At 30.1% G+C, this 12715-nt stretch overlaps 1 pseudogene; it reads right to left on the bottom strand.

The window, feature by feature from the left end:
* Positions 1-9734: 9734 nt before the first annotated feature.
* On the bottom strand, positions 9735-11840 carry LOC112680468 (annotated as a pseudogene).
* Between the last annotated feature and the right edge of the window lie 875 nt (positions 11841-12715).

Here is a 12715-nt window from a genome sequence, read left to right on the forward strand (position 1 = left end):
GGATACAACTTAAGTTTAGGCTGGAATGGTCCACGTTCAACTCTGGATTTCCTTTCAATTTGATGAAAGGCAATGCATTTAATGGGTCATCAGGATGAATAATAGATTCATGATCTACACATTTAACCTCTAATCAAAATTTAAAATTACAATAGGGCACATTTTAAATTAAAATTTTTAATTTACTTAAAAAAACAGAAAATTAATGTTTATTAATCAACATCAACTAGTATTTGGTACAATTAAGTATTAATAAAAACATTATATTGATAACATTGTTAAAATAACATGGTAAAACATATCAAATTAGGACACTTAAAAAATACCAGGTTAATTTTTAAATATATTACACATAGAATTTATATTACATAAGACAAAAAATGTTAATTTCGATGAAAATTGGTACAGACATTTATTGTTAAGTTGGGGAAGAATCTGATAATATACTGCTCGCATAATCATAAAAACGCATTGCCGTGTCAGCTAGAAAACCATGTCAGTAAAACCTAAAATTAATAAATTTTAATATATACAAGTGTTACAATCTAGTACTACCAATAAAATCATTGAATTATTATTATTAGTTAAATAAATTTAATCTTCATTAACCAATGAATATCCAAAACAATTTTAAAAACAAATAATAAACACATACCTTTACCTTGAGCACACAACATATAGACTCACAAAGAAAACATGAATACATAGGTTTAAACGAAAATTAAATACCTGTTGATACTATTATAGGAGGGAATGAGGGAATCTGTATATTGGTCATCTTAAGTTTTTTATTTGCATGTCCTATAACATTTTCTTTGAACGTTTAGAAAACAGATATAATTAACATTTAAAAGTAAAAATAGTAAAAGAAATTGATTTTTATTAAATTGTTACGTGGTACCCAATAAAAACAGGTACCTATCGTAATGATGTTGATGGATCAGGGTAAATTGATTCAATGATTAATTTAAACACTTGTAAACACTTAATAAATACAGATACAAATACAGATACAGACACAGATACAAATATAAATTATAAATTCTCGAGCTAACAATATCGAAGACGAAACTCAGAAGGGCTTGGTCTGATAGCTGGACACGTCTGCCGTTGGTGGTGAAACGGAGCCTTTATATACTCTGTTTGATTCTGTTTTAATTGTGTTGTTTTCGACACGTGGTTGCCCTTGGCCTTGATTGTCTTATTCGAATGATGATGTTGTTTGTGGTTGTTTGTAATTCGCGCGTGGCGCCCATTAAAGTTTATGTGTGCAATAGTTATTCTTGGTATGTTTTTCCTTATATGACTCAGGAATATGCGTATTATTATTTCTTAATAATATATGCATATTACAAAATGTGTATATTACTTGTAGTTGATAAACCTGTATTTGGAACAGAACTAGTACTGGCTATAGGTTTCTTTGGTACATGGCTCCAAAAATCATTCAATGTCCTTTTATTACTCATAATTGGGTTAATATGATATTAGAATATGGACATTAGTTACCAAAATTATTGATGATATTTTAAAAACTAAATTTTCATAATACTAGTAGGTAATAAATAATAATAATGAAAATAATATAATTGATAACTCATATTACATCATGTTATCATGATATATGGAGGCGAACGCTGAATATATCCATAGATAATAAATCGTTATTATCACGTAATCCTGTTAAGGACTCAGGTCAGTTCTCATCATTGATAAGAGATAAAAATGAAGTTTCCAAATTCATTGACGCCAACGTACAAAAAAAAAAAATTCTCTCCAATTTAACCTCTACAGTGTCATTATCATAATAACAAAAAATACCTGAATTTCAAATATATTTATTGTCAAAATCAAATTTATTTATTTTCAAATTCAAATTTCAAAACCAATATTTTTGAAAAAATTAAAAACCGGTCTGTTGTTCCATTTATGAATAATCACAAAATATTATAGCTCCAAACTTAGTATAGTTAATAGTTCGCAATAAATTACATACGAGGCAAAAATAAATGATTGCGGGGTGTCGCGGCTAACGACAAGTTTTTATTTAAAAGTAAATTGTGTCTTTTATTGTGAGACTTTGAAGGTTATTATAATCTAACCTAATCTAACTATAAAATGTTTGTTTTGTCATTTTTTTCCAAGTAAATTGGGAGAATCAAATCCTAGTGTGTGTACTGAAGCGTTTGTAGTAATAAAACAATTTTGTAAAGTAACAAGATATTTCTGTACTTATCCTGTACTCGTTATCGTGGTCACCAAAAGGAGAATTTAATAAGTTTTAACCGAAAGGTATCGATATTTACTTTTTGACGGCCTGAGACTCAATAATCGAAATATATCTGTTATATGTCAAGCCTTTGCGTGGCGTATACGACAGGTCATACTGTAAAATACTATAAGTAGATCTAAGTGAAAAATGTTCGTAAGGTCATCAGGTGATCGACAAAACGCGTATGAAAATGTAAAATTTCTAATTGTTTGTCATATTTAAAAGAAAATTGTTAAAATAAATTAAATTCCTACTTAAATTATTCACATCTGCTTAGATTATTTATTTTGAGTTTTTGAGATACAATATGTGATTGTTTAAGAGGTGGTGGTGTGCTAATTGCAATAAATAATAAATTCTATTCTTGTATGTTACCTGTTCGAACAAGCTATTGTATTTGTGTCTGGCCACGACAACCGGTTCCCCCCGATAGCGTGCCAATTATGGAATGTTCGCGAACTTGCGGTCGGCGCGCTTCGTCGCGCTGGCATCACGCTCCGGGGCGACACTTGCAACCGAGCGAGCTGGTGGTGCGCATTCCCACCGGGCGTGTGACTTTTCTTTTGCCGTCGTGCATGTTACCGCCGGGTGTGTGACGTTTCTTTTGCCGTCGTGCATGTTACCGCCGGGTGTGTGACTTTTACTTTGCCGTCGTGCATGTTACCGTCGTGCGTATCACCGCCGAGCGTATTATCCCTTTTGCCGTGGTCCGTCAACTCCGTGTGTGTGGCTTGTCCTTTCCACATCGCCATTCAAGCCATCGACAGTGTCATCGTCGTCGAGGTTGGTCGCGTCCAGTGAGCTTCCGAAGTCGTCAACATCTGTCGGTCTTGGTGGCTGTCGCACGTGCTGTGTGCACGGTCGCGTGGGCGCAACCACACAGACCATAAGACCGATCGAGGTATTTATGATCGAAACCGGTGACACGTAGCGTGACTTAACTTGTGTATTGTTCACAATAATTATTGTTCATTTTTTTGTCATATCTTTATTATAATTATTATTATTATTTGTATAATTGATAAGATATATGTTCATTTGAGTATTTTAATCCTTGGGCGCCCATCAAGTGTGTAATTATTATTATTGTTTTATTATTATGGGATATTTACTTTAATATAAATTAATGGTATCATAATTTATGTCCTTGACTTAATTTGAGGCTACCTCTGTCCCTCATTCCTTTTTGCGGATTGACGTTGAAGTCGGGTTTATTTCGAGTGTGGCGAAGCCGTCGGGTTACCTCTGTCCGACCATTGAGATTTCGCGTACATTACCCTTACCTCCCTGTTTCGTAGAACATTTATTTGTTATTGTCAAAATTAATTTTGTTTACTATATTTTAGGTAATACTTATTTTCCTCCTCGTCCACCTATAACGTTATACAATAAAAAGTTTGATATTATTAACGATCTATTAATTTCCTATCCCTACGTTAAAAATATAATTTTAGTAGGTGATTATAATACGCCAAACTTAAAATGGCAATTCACTTATCCTTCCTGTTCACCTAACTATTTAAATTTAAATCAATTGTCAGTAGACTTTCTATCTAAAATTTCATTTTTAAGTTTATCCCAATTCAATACTGTTTTAAATAAAAGTAATATCATTCTTGATCTAGTTCTTTCTAATATTGATAATATTACAGTTTTTAAATTTACGACTCCTCTTGTTCCTTGTGATGTTCACCATCCATCTTTACTTATAATTATTCCTATTAATACTTATAAGCCAATTTATTATAATTTATTTACTTATGATTTTTACTCGTGAAATTACTCTGATATCATTAAATGCTTAGGCTTAATAAGTTGGGTTGAAATATTTTCAAATCTTAATGTAAATGAAGTTACAAATTTATTTTATTCTATTATTTATGAAATTATTGATGTATTTGTTCCAAAAAATAATAATAACTAGTCAAAAATATCCTATATGGTTTGGTTTTGAACTAAACAATTTAATATTTAAAAAGAAAATAGCTCATAAAATCTTTAAAGACTGGTGCCATTAACAATTATAATAAATTCTAAAATTTACGTGTCCAGTGTAAAGCTCTTTCTAAATTAAATTACCAAAATTATTTAAAAAATAATTAAAGTATGTTTGTATGTAACAAACACAAGTTTCACTTAGTACAATAATATCGAATCTATCATTAATAGTACTCAATAGAGAAGCTAGTTCATCTAAATTACATTTAATACTTCTTATATTCATTGCAAATATAGAAAACCCTTTTTCATAAAATTTAACCTCATTTAAAAAATTAATATCTTTTATTTTAACACTATTTACAGCCTTAATTTCATCACATATATTTTGTAAGGTATGAATCATTTAAACTTAAACAAAATAAAAACATAATAATATACAATATTCTAAAATAACAATAATTAATTCTTAATTTCACTATCATAGAGTTGAACGACTTTTTTTTCAATATCAATTTTAATAAGTTGGTTGATAGAGATGACTAGAAAACTATGTGAACTATCATTTTTTTTCATAAAGACTCCGCTTGAGTTTGCCCAGATATATTTGAAATCATATATCTTTGATAATAATTTTGATAACCAGAATAATTTACTATTTCCCACTGATAACTGATCATTTATAAATATTTTATTATCTGGGAATACTGAATTTTATGTGATTGGTCTTTAACTGATTACCTGACTTATATGCAGTTTTAATTCCAGATAACAAATTATCTTTGTTATTTTATTACTAAAATGAATAACGATCTTTCCCTGATTATTACTCTTCAGCCTATATAATTTCGATAAATCCGAATTTTTAATATCTACGTTTAATTTTTTCCCGATATAGATAATTACTTCGTTTAAAGATTCTTTGGCACTAAAAGGAATACCAGATATTTCGATATTATTAGCAAGGTCATTTTGCTCGTATATACTAGAGTTATTTTTTAATAATTCTAGATCGTTTATCAAATTTTTATATTTGTTTTCCATGTTGCTTAAACGGTATTCAACATCATTTACTTTATCAATTTCACTATCAAGTTTGGAATTAAAATCATCAATTTTATCTGAACAAATAGTTATTGATTTTTCTACCGAGTTAGTCGAAGTGACCAAATTTTCAATTTTTGATAAAATAGACGATATATCTGCTTTAACAAGACTTAGGCTATCTATAGATTCATCCTTAACTGTAGAAGAATTAGTAATATTTATTCTTACTATAATATTGGATAAAGAACATTCGATACATTTCCATGAGTTCCTGTTAATTCCTAAATTTTGTAGTTTCTTTGGAGAGCCTATATCAGTACACTCAAGGTGGTAAATATTGCGAAATTTGCAGCATTTAATATTATTAACCGAAGAAGAAGAAACATTACTATTACAACTAACGCACAACAGAATATAAAAGATAAGATTACGAGATTTACGATGAAAACATAACTTTTACCTACGAGTGTTGAAACTGAACTTATTTTCTATAATATTTTAAAAATTGTAAGTCAATAATTTTTGTATAACAATAAGTTAATTGAAGTCATGCATAATTTGTTTTTATTTAGATCAAATTTACTTATGTACACCCGGTGTAAAATTATATGAAATTCAAGTTTACGAAAAAATATGTTCTTAAACTGACTAATAAGAGATTTTAGAATACAATACTATAAAAAAAAAATTCACTTTAAAAATTGTAATTATCAGTAATCAATTAAATTAAATATAACAAAGAATAATAAGTATTACAATAAGACGGAGGTAAGTACCGAGCATATACTTTATAAATACTATAATTACTTATTTCTATTAAACTAAATAAATTATAATACAAAATATATAATAAACAATGATTACAATGCGAAGGTACGGAAACAGCTCGGCCTATTTGTCTTCGCCCGTCGCGCATCGGATATGATATTCTTATCTAATGAGTAATAGAAAATTATCTGTTTCTCCCACCCGATGCACACCAACATTGGTTCGATACGGAGCTATATGGGATTATTTTATAAATATCAATTTAAATAAAATAATTTCTTTTATCGCTATCTACCGGCAGTTATATTCTACGCCATCGAAAATCATCCAGTGAGCTATCTATACTATCTATAATCATAGGCATGTCCACGGGGGGTGCAGGGTATGCACCTGCACCCCCTGCGATTTCAGGAACTAAGATATTCCTTGGATTTAAAATTTTGGATATACATAACCACTCTATTCAGACTTGATATTATTATTTATTTGATAAGCGATAGCATCAAAATCAAAAGTGGGTCAAATGCATTTGTCCGAACATACCAATTGTACTATACCAAATTTAGGGACCATTAACAGGAGTGCTTGGGTCAGTTCACCTCATTGATAAGAGATAAAAATGATAAGAAAACATTTTATCATGAAACACCAACTGTTCCGAATCAAAATTTTTACTGCCAGGAATTTAACGCCGAAGAATTAGGCTATATTGTGTTCATGTATTTTATGTATTTAACGGTTTACTGATAACATTTTAAAATTATAAATCATTATCATATTGGTTATTGTTTAAGACTATCACCTGCGATTATTTCACGAAAAAACTTTCAGCGATTATATTTAATAATAATCTAATAATAATAATTACTTAATTTTGACTTATATGTACCATTCTTGAGGGATGCAATCAGTGAAAGAGGTCTTGATCATACAATTACAACATCGTCAGTTCTAAGCATTTATAACAGTGGTAAGTTTACTAGGTAGAAGTCTACTACTATTAAAATAATTTTAAAAATCTAAAAATTAAAGCCATATGCAGTGCTCAATCGTTTTGCGTTAAGTGACGTAGTTTGAAACATATTTTTCAACTTATCCCGGTTCTTCCATATGGTCGAAATTGTTGACGAACAGGTGTCGAATTCTTTTGTAATTACGCTGTTTTTCACACCATTTTCTATAATATAATAATATATGTCAACATATATGATAACATAATATGTCAATGATTCATCGACCTAAATACGAAAATAGTTCGTATCTAGCAGGTACTTGTTCGTAGTAACCGTAAGGTTGTTAGTCAAGTTAGCTTTATTTTACTCGTTATAGCCGATAACTCGTAATAACTATACTCGTTGTAAACGTATATTTTAACGTACAATCATATGCGCTCGTGCCGGGACTTAACGTTTTGCTCGTTGTAAGCAATATCTCGTTCTAAGCGATGCTCGTTATAGTGATTTCTACTGTATATATAATATAAACAAAAGTAAAACATTGACTTGCTTTGTCATTACACAAATAATAAAAAAAAAACATATACATAAAAATAATAAAGATATAATATATAACAAATAACTTATAAAGGGATAAAAATTAAATCTGAGCCAGATACACGGACTTCGTGTAACCTCTGATGTAATTGTTCCAAATTAATGCAAATATATTTTGGGATAGGGGTAACATTAAATGCCTGATAATGTTCATTAAAATAATTTGTTTTAAATAGTTGGCATATTGCAAATGATAGGTTGGCATCTGTAATAAAAATATGTTTTATTAATCCAAACGATGGTAACATATCTTCAATTTCGCAAGCATTTATCACTATACACATATTGTTACAATTAAATAGAATATTTTTTATTTTTATCCAAGAAACAAACATTATATTATCATTAGAGAAATCAAAATTATTAGTTATAAAATTAATATTACACATTAATCTTTATAATCCGACTAACTTCCATAGTTTTTGTGTAAAAGTTATCATTTGAAGACGAAAAATTGTGAGACAATTTTAATTGATGTTTTAAAGATAATGTAAATTGTAAATTTTTCCGGGAAGTAATTGCATGAACAGTGTCTTTGAGCTCCTTATGCTTGGCTTCAAAGCGCATTGACCAGAAAAGGGCCAATGGCCCAGATTTTTGAATTATAAATAGATAATGAACTATATGATGGTGTTTGGGTTTAAGATTGGAGTGAAATAATCTTAAATATAATTCGTGATGTTCAGAAATTAGTGTTTAAGAAGTACGGAGTCAGATAATCTTACAGATTTGCATAAAATAATATCTAAATTTTTTTTTAGTATTTTGTATAATTCCCATAAATCTGAGTCTTCTGGAATAGGATCCCCAATAATTAACCCTAAATATCGTGTAAAACAAAGCATTTCCGATGCTGACATTTTGATTAATCCTTGACGCCAAAGGTTTTCACAAGATAATAATGTAAGTCTGTTACACATATCTAAAGAGCTATAATTAAATGCTTGGATTCGATTATTTAAAGTTACAATAGAAAAGTATTTGAAACCAAAAATTATTTGTTATAGAATCAAACCAATATCAAATTTCCAAACACCTTCCAACATATCATGCATTACGTCTGCACTGAACTTCTCTGTTACTGTGAATGAATTTAAATCATTCCATATGCAACGCTCTTTGATTCTCGTGTAAGACAAATCATTGACAAGAAGATCAGATGCATAATTAATTTTATTTCTCATAATTTCATCGAGTTTATGTGTTTGTACATGACAAACTTGTCATTACATGATTACCATCATGCAATTTTAATTTTTCTTTCCATAATTTAGATTGAATGAAGCTATAAATAATAGGACCTTTATATGATTGCAATGAATCAACATAATGAAGTAGCATGTTAAAAAAATTGGAATGTTCAAACAGTTTTTTTAATACTTGTTTTAGGGGAATTAAAGTTATTTTTACTTCTTTGGGTTCTAGTACAACAACACCATTACAGAGTCGATCAATTAATCTATTTGCTATTACAATTTGATTTGGTTTAATCAATAAACCAATTTCATCTAAATGTTTAAATCGTAAATACTCTGTTTTAATATTACGAAAAGGGTCAGAGAGACTTGATAATGCATTTGAAATTGAAGATAGGTCAGAAATAACATCAGCTATATTAGATTTTGACATACAATCATTTATTTTTAACTTAAGTATAGATATAAATGAACTATTGAATTGTTGGATATCATCAAGAAGGGTATCAACTTTATTTATAGGTATTGAACTACAACTATACCACTTTGAAGCCAATTGAATTGCATTTTTTGTTAATAATTTATTCAGGAAATCATCAGTTAAAATTATATCACTGGTTGTATTGCTTTCAACTGTACCAGATGTACCTTCTGTAAAATTACTTTCTACTGGATTTAAAAGTGAACTATTGGGATTTATTAAATTAGTTGAAGTTAGAAGTGTATCTGTTTCTAAGGAAAATGAATGGCTATTTATATGTTTTTTAAAAGAGTTTAAACTACCAAAAGTCCTATAACAATTAAAATATTTACATATAAACTCTTTTAAAGTTCCCACGTCATGGAAAATATTTAAATGCACAAATAAATGAAGTGGAATTTGAAATTTTTCATTACATATAAAACAAAGGGGCATTTTTTTTTGTTGTTGTAGAAAGAAAAATTTATTACTTACAATAACTAATTAATAATATCTTTAAGTAAACTTTTGATTGATAAGAATTGCTGATCAGCTTGAATTCCATAAAAATATATTTGGAAACATGTCCACACTTGTTTAGCTTCCACTGGGTACTCTAAATTCAATGTGTGGAAACTCTTAAAGCTTATATCAAATGCTTTTAAGACTGTTTCAAGTTTAAAATATGTACCGCGTAGTATACGATTTCTGGCGTAGTAGAACCAAAAATAACCACATATGGTTGCACAGTTAATCCAAGTGAAAAGGCTCTTTAAATTTTTGCAGAATTAATTGATTTTAGTTCATTAACGTTTTAAACAATAATGGAAATTTAATTAATATTTGATAAACTTAATTTATATTTATACTAATAATTATGTTAACAATAAATGCAGCTTCTTGTTCTACTACTGAAGGTCTGTGGGTTATACATGTTGACGATGAACCATTTATTTTTTTTATTACAGAGCACACAGGTTGAAATAAATGTGACAGTATTTTAAATGCAGCTATATCATCATCATCTAAATCAAATAAGATCAAAATAATTGAAAATTAAACATTGTTAATACTATTATTATTAATAACTAGCCTAATTTAACTGGTGTGAAAAGTTTTTCTAATAATAACTTCTCTTGAGAGCCCAAATGAGGTTTTTTAATTTTCAACATTTTTTTCAAATGTTCTTTAAAACATTCAAATTTATTGAGCAATCCCATTTCTTTAGTAGGAAACAACTGAATAAAATCAATTACAATCTAAAATACAGAAGAAAATATGATAATGAAATTAATTTACTTAAATTATTTTAAAATGTTAACACTTGCCAGTAAATAACCAGTGGGTTTAGTAAGGCATGGAAAAAGTTTAATTTTATTTAAGGACTGGTTAAACCTAAACTTTAATGTTTCTTTCCAAAGTTTATCCAAAGTACTTTGGGGTTGAACGTTATTTTTTAACCAATTTATAAAATCTTCAAAATCTATGACACAAATAACAAAAAATATTAATACTGTGCGCATTTATGTTTAAAAAATAAAACTACCTTCTTTGACAAAATTATTATTATTTTCGACAGTCTCCGAATGGTTTCTTTTTTTATTTGGAGTAATTCCTTTAATTTCTTTTTTTAAATGACAGTATTTGTCATAGAATTTTTCTCTATTTGAAGTAATTTTGTCCTCTACTTTACAATAAGGAATAAAATAAGTTTCCCAACTTTCAGTTGGGAACAACTCTTCAATGCCTTTAAATTTAATTGTTCTTATAAAATTAGTTCAAAGATTATTGTTAAATAAAAGTTGTAAACATTAACAATAAGTACTATACATATCTAATATTTATTTATTTCGTATGGCTTTTAACACAAATCAACTTAACTATCAAACTCTAACTAAAATATAAACTAAAACATTAAAACAATACAAAACATAATATAGATATGAAGCTATAAAAGTATAACTTACAATAGAACTATAATAAGTCAAAAATCATAAATAATAATAAAGGTGAGTCGTTCTTGCGATGTGGGTTCATAAACAGATGTCAAGGTTCGTAATCCAGGTAATTGCTTCGGGTGTCACTGCATGCAGGCCTTCAAAACCTTGGTTGAATTTCCTACCTTGGCAATCAACTACTATATGATTTATTGTTTGTTCCCCGTTTCCGCAGTCACATACTGGGTTATCTTGGAACCCCCACTTATTTAGGAGGTAACCACACCGACCATGACCTGTACGCAGTCTATTTAATGTGGACCAGGTACAACGAGGAAGATTCATTCCTAGAACTCCATTATTAGGGTCACGTAGTAGCTTCATATTTGGTGCTGTAAAGCTTGCCCATTCTTTTCGCCATTTCTCGGCGCTATCAAACCCTAAGCTTATCAGTGTTCTGGCGTACTCAACAGGTGGGCTTCTGGATTTTAATCGTTGATTAGGTGTTTGAAGCATCATCTGGTATAAAAGTGAATTCTTGTAATCTACTGATTTCTTAATGGTTTTTACGAGTGCATCTTTCCTACGAATGTGAGGTGGTTTAATATTTGTCAGTGCCGGTAGCCATTGCAGTGGTGTAGATTTAACTGTCCCGCTTATTACTCTCATTACGCTATTGAGCTGCGTGTCTATATTGCTTACATGTGTGCTATTACACCAAACATGGGACCCATACTCTGCTGTACTATAAACTAGGCTTAATGCTGCTACCCGTAAAGTCCTTGCATCGGCACCCTAGCCTGTTCCAGCAAGCATTTGTACCAGGTTAACCCGGGACCTGATCTTTTTACTGAGGGTACTTAAATGTTCATTAAATGTAAGTGAGCGGTCTAGCGTTATACCCAAATATTTAGGCATATAATTATGCTTTATACTTATACCGTCAAATTCAACCTCAAGTTTGTCATGAGCTTGTCTGTTGTTGAGGTGAAATGCACAAACCTCTGTTTTACTAGGGTTTGGCTTTAGACGCCAATTGCGGAAGTATGTTTTCATTAGCTCTAGGTCTTTGGTTAAGTTTGCACTGCCGTCTTTTAAATCTTTACACTAGAACGCTATTGCTATGTCATCCGCAAATTGGAACTTAAGCCCTTCTGTCACTGGGATATCGTACATGTAAAGGTTGAACAATGTTGGGGCAAGGACTGATCCTTGAGGGAGCCCATTATTCACTGTCCTCCACCTGCTACCTTTATTACCTAAGTAAACTTGGAAACGTCGATTTGAAAGGATTTCTTCCAAAAACCCCATTACCTTACTACAATTGATAACCTTACTAAACTTGTACAGCAATCCATGTCTCCAGACCGTGTCATACGCAACGGAGAGGTTAATGAAGGCTACGCTGGTTTTTAACTTTTTCTGAAAGCCGGCTTCAATTAGTGTTGTTAAGGCGAGGACCTGTTCTTCGCAACTTCTGTTGTTTCTGAAGCCCGCTTGCTCTACCGGAATAATCTCGTCAATATGAGGCTGTATTCTCTCCA

This window comes from Sipha flava, unplaced genomic scaffold (genome assembly GCF_003268045.1).
Source record: "Sipha flava isolate LNK unplaced genomic scaffold, YSA_version1 17752_pilon_pilon, whole genome shotgun sequence".
Classification (NCBI taxonomy): Eukaryota; Metazoa; Arthropoda; class Insecta; order Hemiptera; family Aphididae; genus Sipha; species Sipha flava.